The 20,719-nt window shown below is 52.5% G+C and overlaps 1 protein-coding gene across 4 annotated transcripts in view; it reads right to left on the minus strand.

Moving 5' to 3' along the window:
• The window catches only part of LINGO1 (leucine rich repeat and Ig domain containing 1), a 158,333-nt gene that overhangs the window by 113,445 nt on the left and 24,169 nt on the right, over positions 1–20,719 (minus strand). For 2 of the 4 annotated variants that reach the window (XM_064388683.1, XM_064388682.1), the window contains exon 1: positions 16,771–16,924. The exons of the other annotated variants lie outside the window; for them this stretch is intronic. The gene's annotated coding sequence lies outside the window, so the exon portion shown is untranslated. Of the gene's footprint in view, positions 1–16,770; positions 16,925–20,719 lie in introns of those variants that run through there. 4 annotated transcript variants of the gene reach the window in all.

A 20,719-nucleotide genomic window follows, 5' to 3' on the forward strand; every position in this document is an offset into this window, starting at 1 on the left:
AGCAGTTTTTACCATTATTATTATTATTATTATTATTTTTACTCTATCTTTTTTTTTTTTTACCTTTAGCTTCAAGATCCTTTAGTCAGTCAAATTACACTCAGAGTAGCAGAAGTGGCAGAAAATAAAGCATTATAAGGGGTTCAGGAAGTTATTTTCATCTCAAGGAGCACATAAGAAAGGTTGACAAGTCTTTATTCTGCTCTTATGGGATAATCTGTAGGTTCCCAGCTGATAGGGGGGAAAAAATTAAAAGCATCAGAAGAAATTGCAAGAAAAAGTAAAACTGAGGCCTCTGCATAAATTGAAGTAATGTGCAGCTTGGCTGACAGCTGAAAGCACTGGAGGGTGAAATGTCAGCGCCAGGAAGGAAAGGGGCAGCCTGGGGCTGGGCAGAGGGTGCTGGATGCAGGGCAGGAGGGTCACCCAGCCCTCTCCAGCTGGTATTTCCTCATGCTAAGTGGAGCTGTCACATCTTTCCAGTGCAGAGCATCACTAACAGAGCAGGTGGAGAAGGGAGGGGAAGCAAAGCAGCTCAGCCATCAGTCGGCATCCCCCATACTGCCCCGGATCGCTGGATTTGTCCAGCTCCTGTCGGGCTGCTCCAATAACAGCTACAAGCATCAAGTCAGGCACAGAAAAGATTTTTCCACCCAGACTTCAGGCTCTCATATTTACACACACAAGGCAGGGCCCTGGGAGCTCCCAGCATCCACCCAGCAAGCACCAAATGTGGGGCTGGGAGCGGAGCCAGGGTGCCAAGGAAGTGGCCAGGATCACAGGGAGATGCACAGAGGGCAGAGAAGAGGTGGGACCATCAACTCCTCTCTGAGCCATTGGCCCATGGGGATTAGAGTTTGATGCAGGACGGCCAAGAGAAGACAGGACAGGCTGCAGGCTGGCACGAGATAGCAGGATCCTGAACAGCACAGAAAAGGTGCAATGATGCATTTGTGGTGTGAGACAGCCTTTCCCCCAGCGGCCATGCAGAGAGCGAGGGAATGGGACCCCTCTCCTCCAGCCAGGGCGTGGGGGTCCGAGGCAGCCCCTCCCAGGGTGGTGGGGCAGCCAGCCCCTGCCTTTCTGGCTGCTGCACGGCTGAGCCACGCCGTGCCGAGGCGGTGCTGTCACCACTGATTGATGGCATGGTTCAGCAGGAAATAAATTCCCAGGCTTTTGCAGGAGGTGATCTGGGGGGTGTATCCATCTTAAAGATGCTTAATGAATGTGCCACAGCCCGCGGAGTGGCAGCAGATACATCTCTGCAGCCAGCATTCCCCACGCTGTTCCTTGCGAGGTTCAGGCACAATTTAACAGCTTCTTATTGATTTTATTTATGTTTCCCAGGCCTTGGCAGTGTCTAGATTGCCCCAGTCCAACAAGAACCCCATAGTCACAGAGGCAACTTGCACTTATTTTCCCATCCTGTGCCTCAAGCCTAGGGACAAAACCTGGTGTTTGGCCAGAAAAGATGGAGTTTTAGGCTCACATGGGTTTCAGCTTCAAGAAAGAGGATGGTGCAGGACAGCTGGGGTGATGGTGAGCACTGGCACAGCACTGGGGCAAACACTGTTGCCACCTACCCACATCACCCCAGCACCAAGCTCTGGGTTCTACCTTTGGAACTCAAAGCAAAATAAGGACCTTTCCAAAGACACCCTTGCAAGATGGACTTTGGAATCTCCTAGCTTTTATACACACCTTAATTTTCAAGGCAAGAAAAATGGCAATCAGCAGTTCTGGCATGTGACTTGGCTTTGTGTTTCCCTCTTCCCCTTAGGGGGGAAAAAAAAGGAGAAAAAAAGAAAAGCAGCAAAGAACAGCAGAGACCCAGTTGACCTTTCTGGCTAAGAGACCTTGTCTGAATCACTGGATGGTAACAATGAATGAAATGCCAGTGCCCTGCCTTATAAATACCAGCTTCCTCTTGGGGTGAAATGCCATCTTCCAAGCATGGAAAAGCTGCAAAGAAAATGTCACCCTCGCCAAGGTGTGAAATGCCAGCCTGCTCCAAGATCCCCAGCTCAGCTGTGAGAGATGGGCAGGCTAATGCTGCTGGAGCTCCAAATTCCTCCTGCCCAGGGCCTTCTCCAAAGCTCCATGGCATGAAGGGTACAGAACTTCAGTGTGGGACAGGCAGAGCATGAGTCCTCCAGCATTACCTCTAGCATCTCAGCAGTGAGCTTCCCTGAGGATTTGGATTATTTCCCTTTTCCAGTGGCTGTGAGTCACAGGGCCAGTAGGACAAACAAATCACCTTTCAAGAATGGTGGGACAAGCCAAAACAGTTATTTCCAGTTTTACCAGTGAGATGAAAAAACAATTGAGCATAAGGAGATTTTGTCATCTAAAAAGTTTATCACAACCCAAACTCCTAGTTCCCAGCAAAAGCTGTTGTTGCTGGGTCTAATCCTATTTATTAAATGTGGGAAATCATCCAACATACTGTCCTTGTGTGAAAAAATGCTTCCAATGAAGCTGGTGATATTTGCAATATCTCCCCTACCCTTCTCAGGGCCACATTTGGCTTAATCAAAGCCACATTTTCCAGAAGCTCATCCTCCCTTTTCCCCCCATTTGGCATCCTCCTACCCCAGTTTCCCAGTGCCAAAGTCCCCAGCCCCAAAGTCCCTCCTGGAACAGGTCAGGGCAACACAACAGGAGGGGCAACTTGGACCTCTCTGGGAACTGCAGGTCTGCAGGAACATAACCAAGCCTTCCTACCTGATGAAATTATGTCAGGAAATGAATGAAGTTGCTTTTTGTCTTCTGAGAACTGGAGCTGTTCTCTTTCCCCACACCCACACCTTCTTTTTTTTTTTTCATAAATGTGTGAAATAATTTCACCACCATTTTTTTTTCCTTTCAGTTACTCCTCCTCCCCTCAGATCTCGCCTTTCCTGGCATTTGAAAATAGCTCATGAAAAGGAGGAGGAAGGAGGGGAATGAAAGGAAGTGTGTGGGGATGCAAGATGGAAGGGAAGAGAAGGGGAAAATACATGAATACTGAAAATACATGTTTTTCAAAGCAAATCAGAATGGCTGATTGCTTCGACTCCAGAACCCATTCTGGGAAAGGGCTGATAATCTAGGGAGTTTTCTAAGGCTCTCTGCATCCTCTCAGTTGTCAGGCAACACCTAGGAAGAAAGTGGCACAGCACGGCTGCCTGCACCTGCCTGTACCTCATGAGCAGGCAGCCATCCCACAAGGAAAAGCGACCTTCCAGGGGCCCAGATACCATCTGTGCTCAGAGCCGACCAGGATCACTCTGAATATTCTCTCTGACCTGTGCAACACTAGTGGCTGGAACAGAAATGGCTGGAAAAACCTCCTCAGGTTGGATAACCTGCTGGCAGAGCAGCAGCTCAGCCCCACAGGACCTGGGGCACGGTGAGGGGAAGGGTCTCAGCCACCTCTGGCTCAGAGGGGCTGCAGGATGAGGGCTGGAAGGCTTTTTTCTCCAGCCAGCACCAGGCTGATGACCAGGATGCCCCTGGCTTGCTGGGCAAGCCATTAGTACTGGAGCAGTTCCAGGGACAGGTTTGTGCCCCACCCCTCTCCCTGCTTGCCTTGTGGAAGATCTCCATGGGAAACAGTTTTAATGCATCAGCATCCATGTGCATCACATCCAGGGCTTTCCCCCAAGTGCTTCTCTGTAATGGATTTAGTCCTTGACCTGGAGTGATGCTGCTCTTACAGGTTCCCAGAGAATCAGAATTCCAGTTGCTGCCCAGCTTTCCTGCCAGGAGAGCAGCAGGGCAGCAGGGCTGCACCCCTAATGTAAATCTCCTCTCAGCCTGGGCAGTGGTGGGGCTGCCAGCACAGGGGGAGGGATGCTCACTGCTAGGGGAGGCAGCCAGGGCAGTCTTTCCCTCCCACACTCCTCGTCTCCATTTGATATTTCTTCTCTCCCTGCACAGCACCTTCCCCCTCCTTCCTGCTCCTGTTCTCTGGGCAGAAGCTCTGGGGCCAAAGGCATGCTTTACAGCTTTTTTCTTTAAAAAGCCTGCATGTCCCTAAACCACTGCATGTCTGTGTCTCCACAGAAGGGACTCAGGGATTTATGTTGGTGGTGGCACCAAGGGGAATCTGCAGCTGCATCAGCAGCAGGAAGGCTGGCAGCCACAGGCATTGCCAGCACGGCTGCTCTGGGAGCCCTGGGGAGCCACCCCATGAGCAGCACATGCAGGGATGCTCTGCCAGCTCCAAAGGATGCTTCCCATCCCAGTCAGGAGCATGACAAGCACTTCTCACCATAACAGCATCACAAGCCAAGAAGGGAACTACGCCTCGTTCTGTGCCACCAGCACAGGGAAAGCCGAGTTGGGCTGAGCCCTGGGGAAGTGGCAGCACATTGAGGAGAGCCTCGCTGCTCTAGGGGGCTTCAGGCCAGGCAAGAGCACCCCCACAGCCCCCAGGAGTGAAGATGGGGGGCTCTGCCATTGTGTGCAGCTCCCTCAGGACCTTGGAGGGGATGAGTTGACCGAACCTGACAGGCAGTGCTGCCCCAGCCCAAGACAGTCTGCAGGAGCCCAACAGGACCACCTTGAGAAGGCAGTGGGACACTGAACATTGCTCCAGCTGAACTCCCGAGCCCAGCAATCCGCTTCTTTCCTCAGGAGATGCCACCCTGTGACGCTCTCTCTTCCCACCCTCCCACAAGGACACTAATTTTTTCCAGCTGAGCTGAGGAACAAACAAATCATCACCCACTCCAAGGAGGTGGGTTGGCCACGGCCAAGGAGAAGATGCTTTGTGTTTGGCGATGGTGCACAGAGCTAAGTCAGCAAAGCCAGATGACAGGCAGTGAAGCCACCCTTCCCAATAACAGCACTGTGACACACAGATCACTCCTGCTCCAGAGGTCTCCAAGGGCTTCCTGTGAACTCCATAATCCCCCTGTTTCCAGCACACAGGAATGCTGCTTGCAAAGCTAATCATCTTCTAGGGCATCTTTATTAGCCTTAGAGCACTCTGCTTCTGGCCTCCTGCATCCCCACCAGAGGCCCTGGGCCATGTCCTGCTCTCAAGTTCTGCAGTGTAAATGTGTGCATCCACACCTGAAATCCCATGGTGGATATTTCACTGCTGTCCAAACGTGCTCTTGGAGGCTCAGAAGGGCACCGCTCCTTTCTCTTCCAAGGTGACAACAAGCCCACAAGACCCCCAGCTCACCTTGTGGATGTAACACAGTTCCTCCTCCACAGCCCTTTTACCTCCAGCCATCTGCAGAAATCCCTCCTCTCCGGAGCTCAACATGAGGCATTTCAACTACTGAGCTTTGAAATCAGACACAGCACATTTACCCACACATCTCTGCATGCCACAGACCAAGAAGCAAACACTGAAATACACCTTAATCCTCACTCACAGAAGCGTCTCCTTTCAGAGCAGCAAATTATTTTATTATAGGAGAAGTCCAACCAGGGACCACACTGAAAGCCCTCACAAGCCATGTGCAAATAACCACACATTAACAGCCAGGCAGGCACTGGAGAAGGGCAGAGCAATGTGGGCTTCATGTGGAAACAGCAGCTCTGCCCAAGGCATGGCCAGCACTGAGCTTTCCATGTGTAATCCTGAGCCCCCCATCCTCCTGCCTGCTCCCCAGCACCTGCCAGTGGGGTCCCTTTATATTTCCCTCTGCTCTGGGGCTGCTCACGGGGCTGTTCGTGGGGGCAGATCTCTCTAGACCAGCCCTGAGAGTCCACACTCCTCTGCACCAATGTGCGAGCATCAAAAGCCTTCACAGGTTCCAACACAGAGTCCCAGAAGTGTTTCAGCTTGGCCAAACCAGATTTTTCCCAGGAAATGAAGTTTTGATGGACATTTTCCAGCCAGCCAGCTAGTGCCTGCCAGCACTTGCACTGCTTGGGTGCTCCCCAAGGGTCTGGACCAGACCTGGCACAGGCGTAAAGCAGCATCTGCCCTGCCTGGGAGGAGACTGGCTGCAAACCTGGCAGCTCAGCCTTACAAAGCTAGGCCAGACGTGGGATTTCCATACTCCACAGCTCCAGCCCTGCCATGTTCTTCACTCGGGGTGTAAGAGGGCAGGGAGGCACGACAGCCTCGGATGAACCCAGCTCTCCCTCCGCCCCTGGGCTTGGATGTGGGGCTGATTAGAAGGATTAAAAACCAGTTCAGCAGCGGGCAGCAGGAGGGATGTGCTGGCAAGGCCCAGGCTCACCAGCCTGTGGGATGCCATGGGAGATCTTGAAAGGAAAGGAAGATCTGAGCGGGCATCGCTGCCCGCTCCCTCTCTAACAAGGGACAGGAACAACCCGCAGCTCTCAAAGAGCTCCCAGATGAAAGCAGCTCCATCCCCAGGATCTTGTTATCATTTCACAGATGTTTCTCACATACCTTTTCTTTACTGTTATTTTCTATAGTTACTCATTGCTCTAGATAAATGGGGCCTCTCTGGCTGCTGGCAGTGGGTGGCAGGAAAGGCAAGGCAGCTCTGGGGGGCTGCCCATGGCAGTGGCAGGGCCAGGCACTGCTGAAACACACAAACACCACCGCTAGGGATGTTAAAATGTGCCTTCAGCAGGTATACCCTGCGCAGACCTCAGTTCACCTCCCCAGCTCTTCTGCTCCTCGCCAGCAGGATGGGCTTTGCAATGGCTGGTTTGTCTGGGAATTGCTAAGAAATCCCACCATGAAAAGCATTAGCAAAGTGCAAACTGTTGTGACCCAGCCTTTACCTCTGCCTCCGGGCAGGATTGCCATAAGACAATGTGAAATCCAAGCTGAGGAGATCCTGCCTGGTCTGCCCCAAATCTGGCAGTAACAACAAAATCTCCCCCTCCTTGAAAAGCTAGAGCTCCTAAAGGGCAGCAGGCAAAGCTCTGCCTTTGCAAAGCAGCCCTGAGCAGGACAGCCTGAGCCAGGGTCACGGGGCAGAGGGACCATGCAGGGCTGGCTTGTCTTCCTGCTCTAAGCTGGGCATGCAACCTGGCCCTTGGCCTCTCCCAAACCCTGACTGAGCTTTTGCAGGATTAGCGTGATGGCTGAGTGACAAGAGAAGGCTGAAAGGGGGAAAGGGAAAGGATTAAAAATAGATTCCAGTTTTGTTTCAAATATTGTAAAATAAAAGGTCGTGCAGCAGCTATTGTGGAACCAAAAAGCACGCCCGCATCTCGGGCTGCGAGGCAGCTCAACAGCAGATGTATTTTTCATTAAAAGACTATTTAATATTGCAGGTTCCTGCTGAAGACCTGCTTTCTTGTTTCTGGCTGATTGCCGGGGAGACACTTCTTCCCCTCCCTTGCCTGGAGGAGCAGGGATTTCCTCCCACAGTCCCTTTTCCACATCTCCCTGCCTTGACATCCCCAGGAGTGTCTCTGTTCCCCATCAGCCTCCCCAAGCACACATCCAGCACTAGCAAGAGAGCCCCACATCCAGCACAGAACCCATGTATCATAGAATCAACCTGGCAAGCAAAGGTAAATAAGAAACAAATTATCAGGCATTTTTCAAAAAGCAAAATGAAAGGCAGAAGCAATCCCAACCACCCAAGCCCAAGGACTGGTGGTAAAGGGAACTCCTTTCCCCCTAATGAGAGACATGTAGACTTTGTTAACTCAAACTTTCTCATTTATCACCTTTGCACTGCCTCTGTCTGACCATGCTAATGTATGGAAAACAGTCATTTATCCCTCAACATCTCACTCAGTACAGACACACTGTGCAGTGGGAATGGATTTACCCCACGCCCAGTTCAGCTCCCAGCACAATAAGGCCAATTTAGATGTTTAGCCAAATCCTCCTTTCTCTTCCATCCTCCTTTTATTTTATTTTAAAGCCAGCAGGTGCTGGGCTCAGCAATTGGAAGCGACAAGAAGCTGCAAGCAGAACACAGTGAAAGCTTCTCCTCTCCTGCCTGCTTCTCTGCCTGTGATGTCCCCTTGGGCACCCACTCCAAGGGCTGCACTGGAGCACCTGGTCCTGCTTGTGGTATGTTCTGGGCTCTGGAAAGCAGCACAGGAACCACTGACACACAGAGGCATCTTAGCAGTGGGGCTCAACACAGGCAACGACCTCTCTCGGTCCCCCTCGAGCTGGCTTTGGTGTCCCCATGTTTCCCAAACGTTTTATTTGGCTGGAATCATGTGCAGAGTGCTGGCTCTGCCTCCCACGCAGCTGTTGATTGTGCTGGGCTCTGAGATTTGCAAGAGGGGAGGAGAGAGCAGCATGCAGCTCTGCAAGTGGATACGTGACTAGATCCTGCCATTTTCAAAAATTAAAGAAATTGCCATTAATTAATGCTTAATTAATTAACAAAGGTTTCAACACTGAGAGATGCAGAAGGCACAGAATTAAAAAAGGCAAAACTCCCTGGCTGCTGGACACATTTCTTCTGGTAGAAAAGCTTTTTAGGAGATTAAAAAATCCACGTTCAGATGATTTTGGAGGAGGCATGCAGAGCTGCCCCGAGGCCTGGTGGTGCCATCCCCATGGGTGCTGCCCCTGAGCTGGCAGCTCCTGCTCCTCCAGCCCAGCCCATCCCTCTCAGAGGGTCGCCTGCCATCAAAGGAGCCGCCCACCAAAGTCCCCAGGGCTTGCCAGCTTGCTGGGAGAGGAAATATCAAACCTGTCTGGAAATCAAACAGCGGAGTCAGAACAGAGGGAAGAAGAGAAAAAACCACAGGAAATGAAACCTAAACTGACACGCTTTGTAATTGAAAACACCCAATGCGGAGAATCATCGCTCGGGGACAACAGGCTTTCTGCAGAGGAAATCCAAAGTGACTCCGACCCCGGGGCAGCTTCCCCAGACACTGCCGGCCATTGGAGAGGGCCTGGGATCAGGATTGTCACTGCTCTCAGCTGCAGGTTCCTGGCGACAAGCTCTGAGCGTGCAGATGCCACTGTGTGTGTGATTAAAACCCTGTGAAGCTCATGCCAGCCCATGGGCTCCCACCACCAGCAGTGGCAAGGCAAACACCTCCCTGGGGACAAAGAGCCTGGCCACTGGAACAAATCTTCCTCAGGGATACCCAAAGCTCTGATGGAGCCCAAATCTCATGTTTCAGCCTTTAGATGCTGTCCTCTCTGCTACCCTGCTGGCAGCAATGAGCAACGAGCCAGAGAACCCTGCTCAGAGGTTCCAGCAAACCAGCAAAGCCCAGAGGAAAACCAGCCAAAACCCCTAAGGATGCAGATTCCATGGCTTACTATACCTCATTCAAAGGCATTGTATTATCCTGAACTTTAATGAAAGCCATGTAAAAAATAATAATAATAATAATAATAATAATAATAATAATAATAATAATAATAATAACAACAACAACAACAACAGGTGTTCAAATTGAAAATAGGATGCCATTTCTCTTCTCATCTCTGTTGTGATCTCTTGCTGATCTCCAAGTGGAAGCCATACTTTAAAAAGATTCATGTGTGCCAGGCACTCTGGAAGCAAGACCTCTGGCAATTTGCCACAAAAACCCATACAGGAACTAGAAATCACAGGCAACAAAATGCATTTGCAGTCCTGCTGGGAAGACCAAGGCAGCAGAAACTGAAAGTGAGGAAGGAGGGACAAGGCACATGCTGGATGCTGACGTTCCCCACCCCAGTCTGACCAGTCTGGGGCAGGCACCTCCAGAGCAGAGCAATGTGGCATCCCTGGAGTGCACAGGGCACTTCACAAAGGCTTCTCAAGTCCACAAAGGAAAAGCATTTTACACATGACATGAGACTTTCCACCCTGGCCTGCTCACAGCTGGAGGGTTTGCTGCTGGGCTGGATCTGAGCACAAGGAGATGGCTGCAAGTGAAGGATTCACAGCCACCGTCCTCAAGCAGCCCTTGGTGCCCCCACGGCTCCATGCCCGGTGTCCCAGAGCCACCACCATGGCATGGGCAGGGAAGGGAGATGCTCTGCAGGCGGGCAGCCACGGGAGCTGGCACTCGTCCTCCCTACCCAGCTCCGTCCCAAGCAAGACAGTGGAATTAAGTGCAAGTTATAATTAAGACTGGATGTTTGAAGAGAAACATAATCTCCGTTCCGTGGGATTCGCCGGCACAACAGTAATTAACGTCTCATTAACATTCGCCTAATTAAGCAGTTTATGAAAGTGGATAGATTTGCATACTGCTCCACTTCAGCTTCAGTGCATCCAGTTATATCCAGGCATCAGAATTAACCCTTCCAGGGCATTTCCAACCAAGTTCCCAACCCTGCAAGTCTTCCCAGCCTCTCCCTGTGAGGACACAAGCTGCTGTCACTGCACATCTCACTGCACAGTGCTTCCCAAAACCTGGTAAAACATCTCTCCATCACCTCTTTTCCAGCCAAACACCTCCTCCCTATTACTTCTTTTCCAGACAAACCCATCTTAAGCCTCTCCAGCTTTCTCCATTGGTTATCTGATTTTAAATCCCTCAACTGGTTTCAATGCTTTCCCCTAAGTCCTCAACACATTCATAAGGAAGCAAAGATCTACGAGTTTCTGAAGATAGGGAGAAATGTCTCTTAAAACATTTCATGCTATACTCATTCCCAAATGTTCTTTAATGTTTAAAAACAATGACTTCAAGATTAAAAAGATGCTCCAAATTCTGAACACCAGTTTAAAAGCAGGATGCAACAGGAGCTTCCTAAAGGGTTTTATCATAGGGAATATGTTCCCTCTCTTTGAGAGTCTTCCTGTCATTGAGAGGAGAGGCAAACCAGCAAAAGCAGTGACAACACCCAGATGATGCCCTGTCCCTCTTGGGGACAGCAGGACACATTCCCGATGGATCCTGGAGCAGCCCATCAAACAAGACACATCACAGGCACATCCCCTTGGCAGTAAGTCACTTGAACTGCTGGACACAACATCTTCCGCTGCTAATACTGCCTTTCTCTTCTGATGCTGGATTAGTAAAGCTGCTGCATCCATCACACGCTTAAAAAGACCATGTGCAAACCTGCCTCCCCCCAGGGAAGCTCCTGGGGGGCGAAAAATGAGCTCTCTAGTTAGTGGTTAGTGCTTGGAGACCAGATGCAACTTTCCAGCAAATACAGTGGGAAAGAAAAATTCATGACACAGCCTTTCATTGAAAATCAATAAAGCCCAGACCTGCCTGTGATGTACACACTCAATTTATTCCTCGCTCAGCTCATTGCATCTTCACCACCAGCCCTCTCACATCAGTCAGGTCCTTGCTGCAGGACACAGTGTCCCTGCCCATCTCTGGGTCATGGCACTGATGTCACCAGAGCCATGTTAGCATGGGGCTGTCACCTCCCTGAGCCTGCCAGTCCCAGGCCCCTGGCTGCAGCAGGCCATGCTCCAGCCCCACAGCATCCCTCCCCACAGAATGTCCAGGAGTGACAGCCCAGCTGTGTCCAGTGGCAAAGGCAATTCCAGAGTTTCCTTCCATCTCCCAGTGGGTTCCTACAGCTACAGCACACACTCTGGATTTGCACTTGGAACACCTCTGTCCTGAAAACACATCTTAATTTTCCCCTCTCCCCAGCAGCCAAGAAACCTCCCTGAAAGTGATGATGGAACAAGCCATCCTCCTGAGGCAAGCTAGGGCATCCTCCAGTCCTGCCTGAGTGCTATTTGTCCTGTCCTGCTCCCCTTCCCCTCTGAGGAGGCTTTGAAATCCACATGAGACACCCAAAACCCCTGCAGACTGAGGTGTTAGCCTCTGCCTTTAACCATCTTTTCTTCCTCCCCAAATCTCCCTGACAATGCAGAAAACAGTCCCAGAAAGAAAGGGGGGGGGGTAATGTCCCTGAGCTTTTCCCACCCCCAGCTAGTGGGAGACCTCAAAATTCTGGGGAGATGGAGAAACAGCTGCTCCTTTCTGATGCTGGGGTTGCATCCTGCATCCCTCCTGCAGCCAAATCCTCACTGGATGCAGGACAGCAGCTAAGGGATGCAGGCAGGGGAGAGGGAGCACAGCCTCCCCTCCCTCCCATTGTCCTCCCTCTATCTCTGCCTCTCCTCCGGCACGGATGTCACAGTGCCACCCTCACCCAGAGCCACCACAGCAGGGCCAAAGAGCCGCGCAGACACGGGGTGAGGGGCTGATGCCAAGGCAGCCCCACAGCGGCTGCCCTTGGTGCAGGGCGGGCTGTGGCTGGCTGTGAGCAGAGAGCTGAGGGGATCTGGGCAGAGGTGGGTGTCCCGCTGTGCTGGGGGCTCTGCAGCACAGCCTGACCTACTTTCTCGGGCTGTACAGTCACACCAGCCGCAGCAGCAGCGCGGGGTTTCTCTTCTCCTCCACCACATACACACGGCTTCTTAAAAACTGGCAGTGGGATCACGGCGGGGTCCCCTCTGTGCCACCACCTCGAAGCGTTGGCTGTCCCCTCCCTCACCTCCAGCCAGTCCTGCTGCCTTTGAATGGGTGCCCTCCTTTCCCTACCCTTTCCCAAAAAATTCACGGCACATCTCAGCCGAGAGGAGGATTTATTGATCGTCTTATCTGTGTCTAATCCCAGCCGGAGCGCTGCGATAAACGAAGCCGGCTAAATAAAATGCCTTCCTGCAAGGTCTGTGTGTCGAGAGCAGTTGGCTGCTGGCAGGGTGCAAAGTGGGGAGCAGCCCCCAGGGTCCCCAGACCCACTGTGCAGGGAAGGACAGCCCATCATGGCAAAGGCCTTGAGAGAAGGAGTAATGTGCTGTGAGCACCCATCCAAAGCTGAGAACAGGGGTGGGGCACAAACCAAACCCCAACTACTCCATCTAATCGATGGTAAGCAGTTTAAATGCTCTTTCACTGCAGTTCAGGGAGCCCTAATTCCAGGCGTGACCTGAATCTCTTTAAAAAGAGAAGGGAGGGGAAGCTGGCAGGCAAGGAGTGGGGAAAGCCAGAAATGCCAGGGATGCTAATTTGTCCCTGTTTCCTCTCTGCAGAACAGCATCTGGGAGAAAAAGCACCTGCTAAAGAGAAGGGATCCCCGTGGAGCAGAGATCCGGAGGCGCGGGCTCGCAGCAATCCCTATTACCCAGCCTGGGCTGGAAACGCTTGACGCAAGAGCAGGATGACGGATGCTTCTGTCTTTGTGAGAGCAACCTGGGGTGCCAATGAGCACTGACAAAGCAGCCCACCCCAGCACAAGGAGGGAGCAGGGGAGCTCAGCCCAAATGCGATGTGGCCGTATCCAGGTCAGCTGGTGAGCCTGCTGGGAAGCACAGGCTATAAAAAGCACAGGCAAGATGCTGGGATCATCCCAGAGCAGCGAGGAAGAGGTGAGGATGGCCCTGCCCTCTCAGTCAGCAGTGCCAGGGTGGCAATGGGCTGCAGAGGATGGCACTGGCCACACAGGACCATGGGCAAGCACCCTTCTCCCTAGGATTTCCAAAGTAATGGTCCATGAGACAGCACTGACTAAGAGTTACTGCTGGCTCTCCAGAGGGAGATGGGGTGTGGAGGAAGGGGGACTGAGGTGGCCAGCAAGGCAGGTCTGGCAGATGGAGAGGTGCAGTTTGGCACCCCCAGCCCTGACCGAGAAGGTGAAGGTGGAATTGCCATCCCCTGCATCCTTCTGTGCTTGGTACACAGTGGTTGTGCTCCTTCAGCAGGGAGATGCCATGGGGAGCACCAGCCTGGGACCCCGCTCTGCATGGAAGCACCAGCCTGGGACCCCACCCTGCATGGAAGCACCAGCCTGGGACCCCACCCTGCATGGAAGCACCAGCCTGGGACCCCACTCTGCATGGAAGCAGACATCCTGGGTACACTGGAATGGGGACAAATCCACTGACCTATTCCTGGACAAGGCACATGCATGTGGCCAAGAGCCTTCCTCTAGCTCAGCATGGCCCCAAATCCCCTATAGACAGCGGACAGAAGCAGGGCTGGCTACACTGGGCTTTCAGCTCAAGCTGTTCCCACCCTGCTCCTCTCCTGCCACCCAGTGTCATGGTGTTCCCTCTGCTCTCCCAAGGAGAATCTGCCTGAAATCCCTCCTTGGAGGCCTGAGCTTTGCCAGACCCTCTGCCAAGCACCACAGACCAAAGGGTTAATGGCTGATGAGGGGGAAATGCTGTGATGCCTGTTCCCCACTCCCCACCCCGTGTCCCCCTGCAACAGGAGCTGGATGGGCAGCAGTCACTGCAGCCCTGCCCCCAGCCCCGATTTCGGTAGAGCCTGCCGGGGCACACAGGGAGCTGTCAGGCCCTATCATGACTCACACAATCATTTCTCCCTTCAAGCCAGGGGAAAAAAAGACATAATAAAAAAAAAATCAGACAAACGTTTGAAAAACTGGAAATAAACAGAGGAGAGAGGAGATGGAGGCAGCTAATGAGGTCCCTGGCCCCGACAAGAGGTGTGAGGAGAGCACAGATGCTCCTTGGCCAGCAGCGATCCCACCCGCCGGGCACAAGGAGCACACGAGGGACAGCCCTTCCTGGCACAGCCCTGGCAGGGACCCGCGGGCAGCTCCGGGGAGCTGTCCCCAGGGTGGCAGAGCAGCCAGCCCTGGGGCCAGGACCCACAGCAGCCCTCGGGCAGTGTCTGCACAGCCACACACAGCACAGGGATGGCAGGATACCCTGCCCAGTGGAAACCTCACCGAGCTGCAGTCAGCAGACTGGGGGCACTCCCAGATTTATTTTTCTCCCCTGCTCTATGAAACACCCACAAGCTTATAAATGCTCGGTCAGGTGGAAGCCAGAACCCCAAGCCTGTTCCCATGCAGACCCCCAGCTTCCCTATGACGTAGCCAACCCCTGCCCTAGAAACTGAGAAAGGAGAAAAGCTGAAAAATCTTGATTCTTATAGCTAAAACCAAATGTGTCACCTCAGTAACAAATTGGCCTGCCTGCCTGGCAGAAATTGCTCCGTTAAAATATATATCCATATTATTCTTTTTGAGCTGCCTTTCCCAAATCTGTTCAAAAATGGGGGAGTTTTCAAGTCCCCATGGACAGCAAGTCTTTCTGCTCCCTTCCCAGCACCCAGCAAGGTAATTATCTGCCAGGAGCCCTGGGCTGTGCCACGGCTGGTTATACGGCTAATTAGCAGAAACAAGCCAGTCCCCTGGGGCACACCAGGTCCATCCCCATCCCTCTCTGCCTTCTTCTTCCTCCTCCTCACCCTGGAGGGCATAGCAGAGCATCTTGTGTTTAGCACCGGGAGGGCCTTGTACTCCTCCCCTGGGTGCCAGAGGTGCACAGGTACTCCTGCCCACCCAAGGGACAAGGGACAGAAGGACCCCAGAAACACCCATTGCCAAGAAGATGCTCCTTGCCACGAGGCTACCAGGCATGTGAGGACACTGTGGAGAGTGCTACTTCTGCTGGTACCAAGAGACTTAAAAAGTGCATAACTTAGAATCTGTTTTAGCCCCTTCTGGAGGGATACCTAGGAAGCAGAGGCTTCCCAAGAAGCCTACTCTTCCCAAAATTAAAGGAAAAAAGCCCTGATCTTAGAGGCATTTAAATGTCCCCCCTGGACTTCTCTAGTTTTCACTCCTCACTAGTTTCCCTGTCTCCTCACCAGGCAAAAGTCACATTTAAATAAGCCATCGGCTTTGCCAGGAGAAGGGCAGAGCGGCTGCCAGAGTGAGCAGCGGGAGGCAGGAGTGGCACGGGAGCCAGGAGGAGGCAGGAGTGGCACAGGAGGCAGGAGGAGGCAGGAGTGGCACGGGAGGCAGGAGGAGGCAGGAGTGGCACGGGAGGCAGGAGGAGGCAGGAGTGGCACGGGAGGCAGGAGCAGCACGGGAGGCAGCCACGGGCAGCGCTGGGAAGATGCCCCTCGTGCACGTGATGCGTCGGGAGGAGCATCCCCCAGTGCATGGCCCAGCGAGATGGGAGGGAGCAGTCAGAGCCCAGCCACCCTACCAGGACGGCTTCAGGCTGCCAGGATGCCACACCATCATCCTCCTCGCCAGCAGAGCCAACGGGAGCTTGATGGAACGTGCAGACGGGCGTGTTCCCCCCCTTGGATCACGGAGCGCACACCGGATCACCGATCTGAGGAACGCGGACGGCACCTTGGGCTCTCCAGATTTACACCCATCCCTTCCCGATGCTTCAGTGCAAGACATCCAAGGCCCCACACCACCAGGAGCAGGACCTTGGATCCCAAGGGAGCAGCAACAGCAAGAACTGGGGCTGTTCTCAGCACGTAAGCTGAGAACCAGCACCGAAAGCTCCCAACCTTCAGAGCTGAAGCTACTTATCCAAAGCTATCCCAGCACTCAGAAAGGAACTCCAGATCATTGCTCCAGGGGATCCAAGACTCTGCTGGACCGTACACACAGGTTGTCCTCCCTCCCTCAGAGGTTCCCTGCTTGGGCTGGATATCCCACCCTGCCCCAGGGAGCCCTGGGTCGGGCTGAAATAGCCCTCAGCTAGCCAGCGCAAGCCCAGAGCTTGTGTGCTCCCAATGTCAATCCCTGCCCACTGCCTGCTTGTTTCAGCTTCCCCAGGAGATGCAGAAGGGCATGAGGCTGGTCCTGCATACCAGGGCTTCCCCACAGAAAGAAATCAGTGGGGCATCTCCTGCTATTAATGGGCAGGATCCCAGGCAGCCCCTGGAAACACCAAAAGTGGACTGAGCATAGAACTCATTCCCATCACCACAAGGAAGACAGGACTACCCCCCCCCACTAACCCCCCGCTTACTGCAAGACTCTGGGGCCCCCAAATGTGTGGAGCTCCTCAAAGGCTGCACCACCCCAGATGGACAGGAGGAACAGGCATTCACCCGGGCCCCGTTCCTGGGTAATTCAAGCTCCTCTTCCCATTCCCCCCACTCAACCAAGAGCGAGACCAGCTTGCAAGAAGCCAGTGCCCGCTGCTCCACGCTCACCTGTGCTCTGCCCCTCCGGAGAGCGGCTTGGAGCTGCTCAGCCTTTGCAACAAACTCCCTTCCGCAGCAAGACATCAGCCTTTGGGTGCTGCCTGCCCCTTCCAGCGCTGGCTGCTCTGCCTGCCTTGGGGATTTTTTTCCTTTTTTCCCTTCCACCCCGTAGCGTTTTGAACGTGCAGATGCCCCAGCTTCTTAAAATTCAGCCTGGGGGCGTGGGAAGTGTTTTGGAACATGCCCAAGCTGTCTGCTCCGTGCGTGCGCGCTGCTAAAAACGATCCACCTACTGCCCCCATCTCCTGCACCGCTTGTCAGCGCCGCCGTGCCTTTCCAAAGATAAGCAAGTTTACACACGCAGCCCGGGAGCAAAGCCCTGGGAGCAATCCCATGGGGCAGGGGGGGAGTTCTCTGCTCAGGCACCAGCAGTGGACAAGGAGCAGGGTGCCAGGTCTGGTGGAAGGTGTCCTTGTGCACGCTAGGAGGGTGAAACGAGATCTTTAAGGTCCCTTCCAACACAAACCATTCCATGATTCTATGATGGATAGCCCAGGGAATAATGCCCTTGAGCCAGCACTACCTCCACCCCACTCCGCGTCCCAGCGAGGATGGAGCACCACTGTTGGCACAGGAAAAAAAACCAATTTACTTGCTTTTGTAGGATGCAAGTTTACACACGCAGCCCGGGAGCAATCCCATGGGGCAGGGGGGGAGCTTCTCTGCTCAGGCACCAGCAGTGGACAAGGAGCAGGGTGCCAGGTCTGGTGGAAGGTGTCCTTGTGCACGTTAGGGGGGTGAAATGAGATCTTTAAGGTCCCTTCCAACACAAACCATTCCATGATTCTATGATGGATAGCCCAGGGAATAATGCCCTTGAGCCAGCACTACCTCCACCCCACTCCGCGTCCCAGCGAGGATGGAGCACCACTGCTGGCACAGAAAAAAAAAAACCAATTTACTTGCTCTTGAAGGATGCAGTGGCAGGGGAACGCAGCCACCCTCATTACCATGGAGGCAATGTCATGGGCTGCACTGTGAGCATGTTTAGGACACCCAGCTCAGCAGCCCTGCCCGACAGCTGAGCATGCGTGTGCTAGCACGGTCCAAGGGAGCGTAACGCATCTCCTCCCCAGCAATCCTCAAGGGCTCCACCAACAAATAATCGAGCTCCAGAGATTTGACAAATTAACCTGTAAAACATTGCTGGCAAAGCCCAGCTTGTCTGAGACACCAGCAGGCAGCTCTCAGTGGGGCACCCAACCAAGGCAACGGAGCAAGGCCAGCACACACCAACTCAGAGCCTGGCTCCAGCCACCAGCATGCTTTAAGAAAAGGGCATATAAACCACCGAGGCTGGGATTTGGTCAGGAGAGATGGGCTGAGCCCTCCTGCCACATGCACAGTGTACAGTGAAGGTCTAGGTCCCCAAGAGAAAAGGACAGCAGGGCCAGCTCCAACCCCACAGCCTGGCTCTGGATTCAAACACAAGCTGCCCAAAATCAGTGACGAGGTTGCTTTTTCTTTTGCTTTTAAATCCCTCTGGCAATCTGGCCTTCAAGTGCTCATCAATCCGTTCAAGGCTGTCTCCCCCCCACCATATCACTGCTCTGCAAATTTGAGTGAAATTGATATTTTCCTATCAGAAACATGAATTTTCAAACACACAGAACATTGGATTTGAAAGCTGACTTTTGTTGGGAAGGTGCCTGTCTCTTTGTTCACAAAAGGGCTCATTTTTCCTGGAAAAGGGCCCAGATTTTGAGTGAAAGATCAATAACATGCAGAAAGCGGGTCCTTTTATTTAATTTTGCCATGATACTAGAAAGAAAAGAAAGAATCCAATGCTGAGACTGAATGATTTCAAAATATTTTGCATTTGTTTACCCCAGTGCAACGCTGGAGCCTCTATTCAGAGGAACTCAGTGGGAAGGATGCAGCCTTTGGGGCTCTCCTAGAGCATCCCTTTATCACCTGCTGGTTCCCCACTGGGACAGCATCCCTGGCACTGCTCCAGTCCAACCCCAGTCCATTTCTGGGAGTATTATTAGAGATTTAATTGCTGTTTCCTCTGCCCTGCCTTGTCCAAGGAGCTCTCTCACCACAATGTTCAAGGATAACCTTCTGCCTACACTAATTACGAGGAAGGGTGAATCAAACTTAAACTGCAATTACAGCCGGGGTGGGGGGAATAAAGGAAAAAAAAAATTCACCACGAAGACACAGCATTCAAGATGCCGTGCAACAGTCATGACATGCTGCATCCTCCCCATCCATATGGGGGAAAACTAACACTTTGGCAAATTTATGAGGATGTGTGAAAGTGATTATATTCCTGAAAATATCTCAAGTGGAACGGCCTACCTGGCATATTTTGTTAGTCATGAAACACGCTCCTTCCACCGACTGTGGATTGTGGCTTTCCATCTGCTTGAATACTTTAAATACTGAAACTTTCTTCTTTTTTTTTTTTTCCTAAGCTGAAATAGCACGCCAGCAGCAGAGTGCTGACTCAGGGGCACGAGACGAGGACATGCTCACCACCAGCAAAGGGAGGCAGAAGATGCCATGCCACAAGGGCAGGAGAGCAGAGGATTCACCATGTGGGTGGTAAGTCCTCCTGCCCCTGGCCAAGAAATGCAAGAGGTCAGCTTGTGTTAATTAATTAACTGAATTAATTGAATTAGTGTCCAGCTTATGAAGAAAGAATATTATTTTGGGTCAAGTACGGACATGAAAGGGAAAAGGTTAAAGGAAAGAAATGGCACTGGTTGGCCATTTTAATTTCATTTGGCCAGAAAAATTAGGCAATAGCTGTAAAGGTTACAGGTCACTGCTGCCCAGCCCAGATATTAGCAAAATGGGGTTTATGGGCACTTGTTTCAGGGCAGTCAGCACCCTCATCCCCCCAGTTCCTGCTTTCATGGGGAGTGATGCCCCTTTTGTCCTGGCAGAGCTGGGGGAAAGGCTCCAAGGCATCAAGAGGATCCAGGGCTGCTTCTCTCCTGGCCTCTCCTGCTCTTTAGTTAAGAGTTTCTATTTTACAGCCCTGGCTGGAGTTTTTATGGCCACAGTGGCTGGAAGTGGGGTGGGCCTGCACAGGGATGCAGCCAGAGCTCAGCACTGGTGCAGAGAAAACCCAGCCAAGACCTCCAATGTCAAAGGAGATGGCCAGGGGGCAGCCACAGCAGCAGAGAAACACCCCCTAAAACCCCATTGCCACCAGGGAGGTGCCCTTAGGTGTGCTTGAGGGTAGTGAGACCCTGGCACAGGGTGCCCAGAGCAGCTGTGGCTGCCCCTGGATCCCTGGAAGTGTCCAAAGCCAGGCTGGACAGGGCTTGGAGACCCTGGGACAGTGAAAGGTGTCCCTGCCCATGGCAGGGGGTGGCACTGGATGAGCTTTGAGGTTCCTTCCAACCCAAACTGATTTTACGATTCTACTATTGTGTATCCTGGAAAAAGTTGGAATATCAAGGCTGTGATTTATCCACAAAGGGATCATTTTGAGTCATCGAAGCAGTTATCTACTTGTTGCATGAAGCAATGGCAATTGTGCCCCTCAAAGCAACAGTGAACAGCACTCAGGTGTAACTACAGTGCAGAATGATCAAAGTACAGGAGCACCTGGGCCAAATCACCTCCCCCCGGGGCGTGCAGGCTGCAAGAGAAACCCCAGCCACAGATACAAAATCAGCTGGAGCAGGGACCAGTGGAATATGATGAGCATTTTCCCAAATGGCAGTGCAAAGCTGAATATTAGGTGATTTGTGGCAGATTTCCTCCAAGAGAAAATCTCTCCTACCATGGTGGTAAGGTTTTCACAGCTCATTTGGCTTTTCATTTGCTGAACGGCTTTGAGCTGTTCTCCTTTGCAGGACAAGGCCTCATCATTTGTGTTTTCTAACAGGTTTTTTTTTTCGCCTAGGAGAAAACCATCTCTTCTCCTGCTCTCTGTGAG

The sequence above is a fragment of the Passer domesticus genome, chromosome 14 (genome assembly GCF_036417665.1).
Source record: "Passer domesticus isolate bPasDom1 chromosome 14, bPasDom1.hap1, whole genome shotgun sequence".
Taxonomy (NCBI): Eukaryota; Metazoa; Chordata; class Aves; order Passeriformes; family Passeridae; genus Passer; species Passer domesticus.